Genomic DNA, 9,548 nt, shown 5'->3' on the forward strand with positions numbered 1-9,548 from the left:
GCAGCCTGCCCATGACATCGCGCTACTAAATTCGCATGACAGTCATGAAACGCTCCCATAATCAGGGACACGGGGTGATTTTCCGCCCCTGACAAGCCCCTGTATTGAGTATGATAACAGTTACTTTGTCTTCATCCACCGCTGGAGTATCATATCAATCCATTTGATGGTCCAGCCAGCCGAGCCCGGCACTTCTGTATCAATCTTCATAGAGCGCTGGCTGTTGTCTAACAAAAAGCCTGAAATGAGATCATTCAATCACTCGCTGCCGCCCAGCAGCTCTCCTGCAGGACTCGGCTCCCTGTCACTCTCCCACCCGGCATGGAGAGAACAGGGGCTAATTGTAGTAGAAATACCTAGTGCTTCAGCACAGCCAGCCATGCACACCAGGAGGGAATAGAGCCTCCTCCATACAGCACAGTCTGCACCATTGAAGATCCATGGCAGCACGAGAGGGGCATCCCATCCACTAACGCTCTCCAGGCACTCGGTGGCCATCGCGCAGCTTCCTGAAGCGGGTTTCGAGTCCCACCGTCCCACAGACACACCTAGGTAGCAGTCTGCCTCGTGTTGCATGAGTGATCACCCGAATGTGTGCTTGGGCTTCCCCTGGACTAAAGACACAGCAGAACTGTTTCATAGAACTCGAATAAAATGAGAAAACACCCACCCTCAAATCTGATGGTGGGAGCAGGGGGCAGGTTCGTGGACCCACTCTGCACTAGGCGCCTGTTTGATAGACACACCAGGGGGAAGAGAAAGGAGGAGGAGAGGAAGCCCCTGCTCCCTCCCTGTTTCAAGAAGTCTGGGGTTGTAAGAGGATGAGCTTCTCTGTGTAACGAAAGGAGGAGACTGAGTGATCCCTGATTAATCCGGAAGCTGCTCCCCCAGCAGGACCTGGCGCGACGCCAGGGAAGGTTGGACTGAATTTCAGGGGCCTGGTCGGAAGGCTCTCAGGGAGGTTTCCATGGTGTCTTGGGGGCTTTGACACCGAGAACTCTTGGCTTCCAGACAGGTGAGTCCTCATCCTCTTGCGGATGAGACAGTGCCATTTCCCGTCATCAGTGTGAGGACGTTCTGTTAAGCTGACCTTCGGTGCCCTTGAGTGAGGTTCCGCACGTCCTCCCGTCCACACCTGCACACACCATGTGCTGTCCAGTGGGCAGGCGCACTGTTCCAGACACGAGCTACTCCAGGAATCGCCCAGGAAAACACGAGATGCTAAGAGAGTTTGTCATTTTGAAGCGATGTCTGTCCCTGCGGGCCAGGTGCCAAGAAACATGCTAATTATTTCCCTTAATACCAAACCTTTATGTTCTAAACACAGTGTCTTGGAAACCCGGAAACAGATGTGTCGCGGCATAATGCAAATAAAGAGCCAGGCTGCTGCAGGAAGGTATGCCGGTGGGAATCCGGGGTGCACACGATGGGCTCCTCCACCCAGCTGGGGCTCAGGCTCTGACCCCTACTTGGCTTTTACTGCATTCTTTTTTCTCCGATTTTAAGCAGTACAGGAAAAAACAATGTTCCTAATTCTTTCCTTGTGATCCACACGCAAGGTTTTGGTGCCATGTTAGAAAGACACGAAGTGATATTAGAGTGGTTGCACCCCACAGGTAGAGTGGAGATACAGGAGTATTCTTCCTCTTTTTGAGAAAAGGCATTTCCTCTTGCTGACCTTAGGGTGGACATCAGGAGTGGCAGCTGCGTTAGCGAGGACCCGCGGTGCAGTGCCGGCTTTCTGGTCTGCCCTCCCACCTGTGCTCCTCCCTGGTGTGTGGCACAGAATCCCTCTGCTCCTGAAACTCGGACGGCGGTTTTGCAATGTCACCATTTTTTTTCTATCATCCAAATATCCCGATTCAATTAGGCTCATAAACTCCCCACTGCAGGTCTGGTGGCCGAGCAGCTCTTGAAGAGGAGGTGGAAGAGCCGCGCTGTCCATGTGAGATATGGTCCAATCAACAGCCAAAGTTTCCTTGTCAGTTTTGATATATCCCATAATAGCTGCAGGTTGTTTTGCAATGTCCAATGTTCTGTGAAGATGGGCTTTTCATATTCTTTATTGTTTTTTACTGACAAAATGTTGCCTGGACTTTTGCAGTTTTGTGAAATGAAACAACAGTAAACACAATATATAATGGCTCCTCATCCGCCTAGCTGGACGCCCATCCTGTGGTCAGCCTGGCCAGGGCATAACTGTGTGGTTCATTGATCCGTCATAAGTGCCTCCTGAGAGGCTGAGCGCCACAGCTCGTCCGGTCCCCTTGGCCCATGTGGGCCCAGGCGGATCTGAACATGCTCTAGCGGGCACTTTGCCACCTGTGCTCACACTTCACTGTCCCTCAGGCTGGGGGCTGAGAGGAAGAATGAGATGACCCCCTGCAGGGGGGGGCTGCTGGGCCTCCAGGCCTGCGGCTAGTTTCTCCCTGGGGAGCCCAACGCCTCCCTCGCTCACTCTTCTCCCCACATCCCCTGTTTCATTTGGAGACACTGACCAGGGGTACTGACCCACCAGCCAGCAAATTTTGGTATTGGAGAAGCCAGGCCTCAGGGCCCTCCCCAGGGCCAGGCAGGGCGCACACCCCCTCAGGGACAGGTGCACAGGGCCATCTGTGCTGCACAGGAGTGAGCGTGGTCCTCGGGTGGGCCTTGCGGGTGGCCGTGCCCCATCCCTTGCACACAGAGCCCTCCTGTGCTGGTGGTCTCTGGCTTCGAGGGCAGGACAGTCCCTCAAGACTCAGTCACCGCAGTGTGGGCACGTGGAGGTGGCGCGGCCTGGGGAAGGGAAGCCAGCTCCGCCGCCTGAGCCGCGTTGCTGGTGCTCTCGCTTTCCCACGGCAGGCGTGAGCCCCGCCAGCAGCAGGACTCGCTGTTGAGCCTCCACCCCAGGCTTCCCGCGGCGTGCAGGGCGCTGTCCCTGATGGTGGGCGTCGTCGCGAGGCCACACCCGCTGTTTGACGTGGATCGTGTACCAACCTGTTCCCTCATGAGAATGCTGACAGGAAACCGCTCCAGCGACTGCTCTGGGCGGCCTGTGGGGGAGCCCAGCAGAGGCCTGGTGGTGAGGCGGCCTCTGTGCATGCAGGCGCCGTGGGCCCGCCAGGGCGAGAACTGGGTCCACTGCTGGAGGAGCCCCTTGGCAGTGTGGGTGCCACGGGGAACCCCCACACCCTCTGTGACATGAGAGATGAGCGGGTGCTTCTCTCTCAATCAGGCCTCGTCCTTGGAATCGCTGCCCCTGGGGCCACTGGCCAGTCACCATGCTGGACTGCACTGGATCTGCTGTTTCCTTTCCATGATAACAAACTCACTCCTGTGACAACTAACCCTCTGCTATACAACTAAACTGCTCCTGTGATAACTAACCCTTCCCCCAAATAACTAACCCTCTGCTGTGAAAACTAACCCTTTCCCCAAATAACCAACCCATTCCTGTGATAACTAACCTTTCCCCAAATAACTAACCCACTCCTGTGACAACTAAACTGCTCCTGTGATAACTAACCCTTCCCCCAAATAACTAACCCACCCCTGTGACAACTAAACTGCTCCTGTGATAACTAACCCTTCCCCCAGATAACTAACCCACCCCTGTGACAACTAAACTGCTCCTGTGATAACTAACCCTTTCCCCAAATAACTAACCCACTCCTGTGACAACTAACCCTCTCCTGTGATAACTAACCTTTCCCCAAATACCTAACCCATTCCTGTGATAACTAACCCTTTCCCCAAATAACCAACCCATTCCTGTGATAACTAACCCTTCCCCCAAATAACTAACCCACTCCTGTGACAACTAAACTGCTCCTGTGATAACTAACCTTTCCCCAAATAACTAACCCACTCCTGTGATATCTAACCCTCCCCCAAATAACTAACCCACCCCTGTGACAACTAAACTGCTCCTGTGATAACTAACCCTTCCCCCAAATAACTAACCCACCCCTGTGACAACTAAACTGCTCCTGTGATAACTAACCCTTCCCCCAGATAACTAACCCACCCCTGTGACAACTAAACTGCTCCTGTGATATCTAACCCTTCCCCCAAATAACTAACCCACTCCTGTGACAACTAAACTTCTCCTGCCATAACTAACCCTTCCCCCAAATAACTAACCCACTCCTGTGACAACTAAACTGCTCCTGTAATAACTAACCCTTTCCCCAAATAACTAACCCACTCCTGTGATATCTAACCCTCCCCCCAAATAACTAACCCACTCCTGTGACAACTAAACTGCTTCTGTGATAACTAACCCTTTCCCCAAATAACTAACCCACTCCTGTGACAAATAAACTGCTCCTGTGATAACTAACCCTTCCCCCAAATAACTAACCCACTCCTGTGACAACTAAACTGCTCCTGCCATAACTAACCCTTCCCCCAAATAACTAACCCACTCCTGTGATAACTAACCCTTCCCCCAAATAACTAACCCACTCCTGTGACAACTAAACTGCTCCTGTGATAACTAACCCTTCCCCCAGATAACTAACCCACCCCTGTGACAACTAAACTGCTCCTGTGATATCTAACCCTTCCCCCAAATAACTAACCCACTCCTGTGACAACTAAACTTCTCCTGCCATAACTAACCCTTCCCCCAAATAACTAACCCACTCCTGTGACAAATAAACTGCTCCTGTGATAACTAACCCTTTCCCCAAATAACTAACCCACTCCTGTGATAACTTTAGCCCACTCGTAAGAAGAGTAAACTGCTCCCATGATAACTAATCAGCTCTCATGATAACTAACCCATACCTAAGATAACCACCCCACTCCCATGATAAGAAACCAGTTCTCATGATAACTGACCAGATCCCATGATAACTAACCCACTGCTGGGGTGAGGAACCAGCCCTGGTGGCGAGAAGCCAGCTCCCTGGTCCCTAGTCACTCCCGTGATAACTAACCTGCTCTGGTGAAGTGGCCCCGGGACACCATCACCTCTCAGAGCCCACCCCCTTCCCTTGAGTGACAGTTAAATTTCAACATGAGCTTTGAGGATGGTCTGGTGCCCAGGACCATGCACCGTCTCTGTCTCTGTTTTTCCTTCTTTGTTTTCATCTCACCTGTTTCTTGTTGTGCTGGGTGGAACCCAGCCGGGCAGGTAGGGAGACGCTCCACCCCTGAGCCACGGCCCCGCTCTCCTCCACATCTCGGTTCAGCAGAAACAGGATGGTGGACGCTGTGGTTGTTGAAGGCTGCAAGGGTGAGTGGCCATCTCCCGGGGCCACTGGGCCTGGGCGACCCTGCGTCTGGACTCCTTCACTGTGAAGCGAGTGGGCGGGGGTGCGTCTCATGCTGGTCTCCGCTGTGGGCTTTGGTTCTGTCCTTCTGACACCCCAAGGAGGGGGACAGCAGGCCCGCTGTGCTCGCCTGGGCCAGCCCGTTTGCAGGCCTACACGGTCCCCCTTTAGGCCTTGCGATCCCGGGGGAATGGGTCTCACTGTGGGATGGACGGGCTCCTCTGCTCTTCGTCCCGCTGCCAGGCCTGGTGGGCTACACAAGGCACAGCTCTTTCCTGGGAGTCGGGTGGGGGAGAACGTGTGTGTGAGGCTGGCCGCCTGCTCCCAGCCGCGTCTGCCCGGGCTCAGGGCTCCACCCTCTACCCCCCTCACCTCCTTCAGCCTTTCCTCTCACCCGAGAACCATCAGTTATTTCCACACAAAGCAGCTTAGCAATATCTTTACTGTTTGCTGTGAACACAAAGAGTTTATGAGTCTCCTCTCAGAGTGACTTATCTGTCATCTGCTGGTAAAAAAGTAACTTTTACTGTCCCACTGTGCCCATTGTACAAATGACATAGCTGAGACCAGGGGGAGTCAAGGACTCGCCAAGGTCGCAGGGCCTCTCAGAAGCAGGGCTCTGCCTCCACCATGCACAAGGGACCTCCCCTGCCCTCCTGTGTCCTAAGAAGCACATCCCCTGGGGTTCCTGAGACTGGGCTGGCCCTGGTGAGCAGCGGGGGGTTTCAAAGGTTTATGAGGGGTAAGGGCGTCCTGGAGGCTCTAGTGGAACAGATACCGGCAGCCAAGGTGTGTAGGAGGGAAGCGTGGGGCCCCTCGGGGAGATGGGGTGCACAGAGGGGAACACAGGCCAGTGGGCAGGGAGGGCTGCCAGAGAGAGCCCAGGGCATGTGGGATGCAGGGTCAGGTCTTCCTGTGATTTGAGCGGCCTTACACGGGGTTCTGAGATGGCAGGAGCCACACGTGGCCGACGCCAACCGAGTCTCGGGAGAGTTCAATCTTGCCCTGTTTTCCAGAAGGCATCTCAGAGGACCAAGGGGAGGACATGCAAGCAGAGAGGTCCTGCTGTGACAGTGAGGAAGATGGAGACCACAGTGATGCCGGCCCAGGAGATGGGGTGGGTTTCTTGGCAGACGGATGTGGCCACGGGCCTGGGGAGAACTTGGGCCATCAGGTGTACTCAGCTCTTAGCCCAGATGGGGACAGAGGACTAGCAATGTCCAGGGGCTGCAAAATGGGCTGCACTGTGCCCTGGAGCACGGCTAATTTGGCCCCCTGGCCACCAGGATCTGTCCTCCTATGCAGAGACAGATTTGGGCAATCGTTTGTATAAAATGTGAGCAAATCCAACCAACACAGGTCTTTCAGAAAGCAGGGCAGGGTCATCCTGTGGCCTCCACTGGGTGTCTCCAGCCTCCTCTTCCCACTTCCTGGTTCAGTGAGCTCACTAGGCCTCAGCATCCCCAGCTCTGCCCCCTCCTCGGGGATTCGCTCTCTTTTCCCTGTCTCTCCCGACCCCCTTCTGCAAGGCTCAGCACCTGCCCCTCCTTCTCTCCCCGACAGCCCTGCCCCTGCCCTGCTGGCCCCATCCATGTGCACTGATGGGGCAGCAAGCCGCCCTGGCTAAGCCCAAGCTCACAGTGCCCTTCAGATCTGAGTTCCAGGAACAGATGCCCAGTTTCCTAACTATCGACGGCTCACTCTCACGTTTAGAAGTTAGTTGTCATGAATCACTAAACACACAGAGGACACAGCAAGTGTATCTTCAAGAGTGGCCTCAGCTGTACACCTGTTTCATGTCAGAGCCCTGGCCGCTTGGCTATCCTAAACTTACGGTGCTAGAAATGTGCTCTTGTGTGGTTTATTCTGAAGAAACTCTGAAAGCTTACGAAGCCTTTCAAGGGTATGTTAAAAAGAAAAAAAAAAAAGACCTAAAGAAAACTCAGTTGCAAAATGGCAATATATATATATATATATATATATATATATATATACTATTTAATGCCCTGCTGCCCCTATTTGAAATATTAAAACACACCCAACAGCAGGGAAATAGCTAGGTAAACAATGACATGTGTGTGCAGTTACTGAAATACGGCTTAGGTGCGTATTTATGCTTTATACAAAATCATGCATTCCATTAGTGAGGACAGGAAGGAAAAGTAGAGAGCAAAACAGGTGATTTTCTCAGATGTACTATTGAAGGCTTATTTTTCTAATTCCTTTCTGGTGTTCTGAAATTTTTCCCCGAAGAAAAGCTAATTAAAAATCAACTTTCTAAAGAGAAGAATTAAGTTGAACCAACATGGTTTTGGGAAAGACTTCCTGAATTAGTGAAGGGTACCCTGGTGGCCAGAGTCAGCACCTGCTGGCCTGGGACAGGGAGCCTACATTGCTGATACGGCCCCTTCCTGAAGCTGTCTGTTTTGTTGGGTTAGCACTGAAGAGGTGGCACTGAAGAGGTGGCACTAGACAGGAGGAATGAAAGGAAGCCTACCTTCAGGATGCTGACTCCTTCGAGGTATGATGTCGTAAGGAATAAACGCACCCCTTGGCTGTGCGCGGTGGCATATAGCTGTAACCTGGCAACTCTGGAGGCTGAGGCAAGAGGATGGCAAGATCAAGGCCAGCCTCAGAAATTTAGCGAGGTCCTCAGCAACTTAGTGAGACCCTGGCTCAAATAAAAATAAAAAGGGTTGAGGATGCGGCTCAGTCGCAAAGCACCCTGGGTTCAATACCCAGTACCCACGTAAGTAAATAATAAATAAATAAGCAAACACACTCGGGATGAGAGTATCCACCTGTATGGCACACGATGGCTTACGTTTCTAATTAGACCTTTTAAGCATACAGTCAATGCAACCAGGATGTGAAATGTGTTCAAGTTAATGTTACAATTAGAACATTGGCATTTGCATTTACTGGCTTTTTGTGCTTGAATTTGTAATGCTAACATTGCCTCAACAAGATTCTGTGTGTAATTTCTCCAGTGTTTTCTGAAGTGGCAGAAAGAAACAGAAAATACTCACTAACATTTGCACAAAAGCTTCAGTGGGCAGCAGGGTCCCCTCCTGCAGTGGCAGCCCAGCTGGGAACCACCCTCTGCTGGCTCTGCCTGCTGCCTCCCCTCAGCCATTTGTCCCTGAAGTCTCCTAAGAGGCTTTGAATGTGACAGAAGGGACAGTGGTTTGGATTCTGGAGTGCAGATATTGAACAGTATTTCTTCCTTCCATGAAAAATAGGTTTCAAATGCAGAGTTTAATTTCCGAAACGTAGTGACAGCCTTTGGATAGATCAGGCCTTGGGGTCCATTGTGACCCTGTGGGGTTGGAACTCCGGGAGGGTTCTGGACACCCAGGGAGGCAGGGATGATGGCTGGGTGGGCCTGCAGCTTCCGTGTGCAGGCTCCTGGGACAGTTAGGTGACGGTGACACTCACCCCCTTGGACATTGTGCCAGGATGGGTGCTTGACCAGAGGGCAGCCAGGAGGGCGGGGAGCCAGGGGCTTGTGGTGCAGACGTGGGCTGGCTCCACATTTCTGAGCCCGGGGGACTGGAGGTGTGTGCCTGGAGCTGGTCCTTGGGACTGAGCGTCTTGGGACTCACTCTGCGAGGACAAGCCTCGGCCTGGAGCCTTCCTCAGGCAGACACCTTCCTCCAGCGCTTTCCACAGCCCAGTGGCCAGGAACGCTGTGGTCTCTCCTTTCCAGGAGACTTCAAACAGGCGCTCCACGAACCAGGGCAGAGGAGGCTGGCTTTGACTCCTCGGGCTCAGGTGTCCTGGGTGGCGCATTGGAAGTGCAGGTTGGTGGCCCACATGTCCCTTCTCTGCCAGAGAAATGGCAATGATCGCAGCCCTGGGCAGACTGTGCAGGGGGACTGCAGGCCTGTAACTGCAGTCTCCCCCTCCGCACTCTGGTGGGACCATGGGACGGCCTGCAGGTCACTGCACACTGGACAGAGATGGCACCCGGACGGGGTGGGAAGAAACGTGCTGTGCTTACTCTGGAAGCCTCGGGCAGGCACAGCTGGGGACAGAGCCCGGCCCCTGCTCCAGGCTTGTGCTGCCCCTACCTCTGAGCTCCCCCAGACCACTGAGCTGAGAAGACAAGGCCTCTTGAGCCCAGGGCCGCGTGCCTGCTTGCTGGCCTACTTGCTGATTTATTTGCTGTACTGCAGCTTGAACCCGGGGTGTTCTCTCTCTGAGCTACAGCCCCAGCCTCTACCCCAGTTGTTTTTTTAAGTTTTGAGACAGGGTCTCCATAAGTCGCCTAGGCTGGCCTTGAAC

The 9,548-nt window shown here is 53.3% G+C and overlaps 1 long non-coding RNA gene across 1 annotated transcript; it reads left to right on the forward strand.

Moving 5' to 3' along the window:
• Positions 1-743: 743 nt before the first annotated feature.
• On the forward strand, positions 744-2,199 carry LOC144369740 (uncharacterized). Its single transcript, XR_013429449.1, has 2 exons — positions 744-1,015; positions 1,328-2,199. It is a non-coding gene; the product is annotated as an uncharacterized LOC144369740 (long non-coding RNA).
• The last annotated feature ends 7,349 nt before the right edge of the window (positions 2,200-9,548 follow it).

This window comes from Ictidomys tridecemlineatus, chromosome 13, assembly GCF_052094955.1.
Source record: "Ictidomys tridecemlineatus isolate mIctTri1 chromosome 13, mIctTri1.hap1, whole genome shotgun sequence".
Lineage (NCBI taxonomy): Eukaryota > Metazoa > Chordata > Mammalia > Rodentia > Sciuridae > Ictidomys > Ictidomys tridecemlineatus.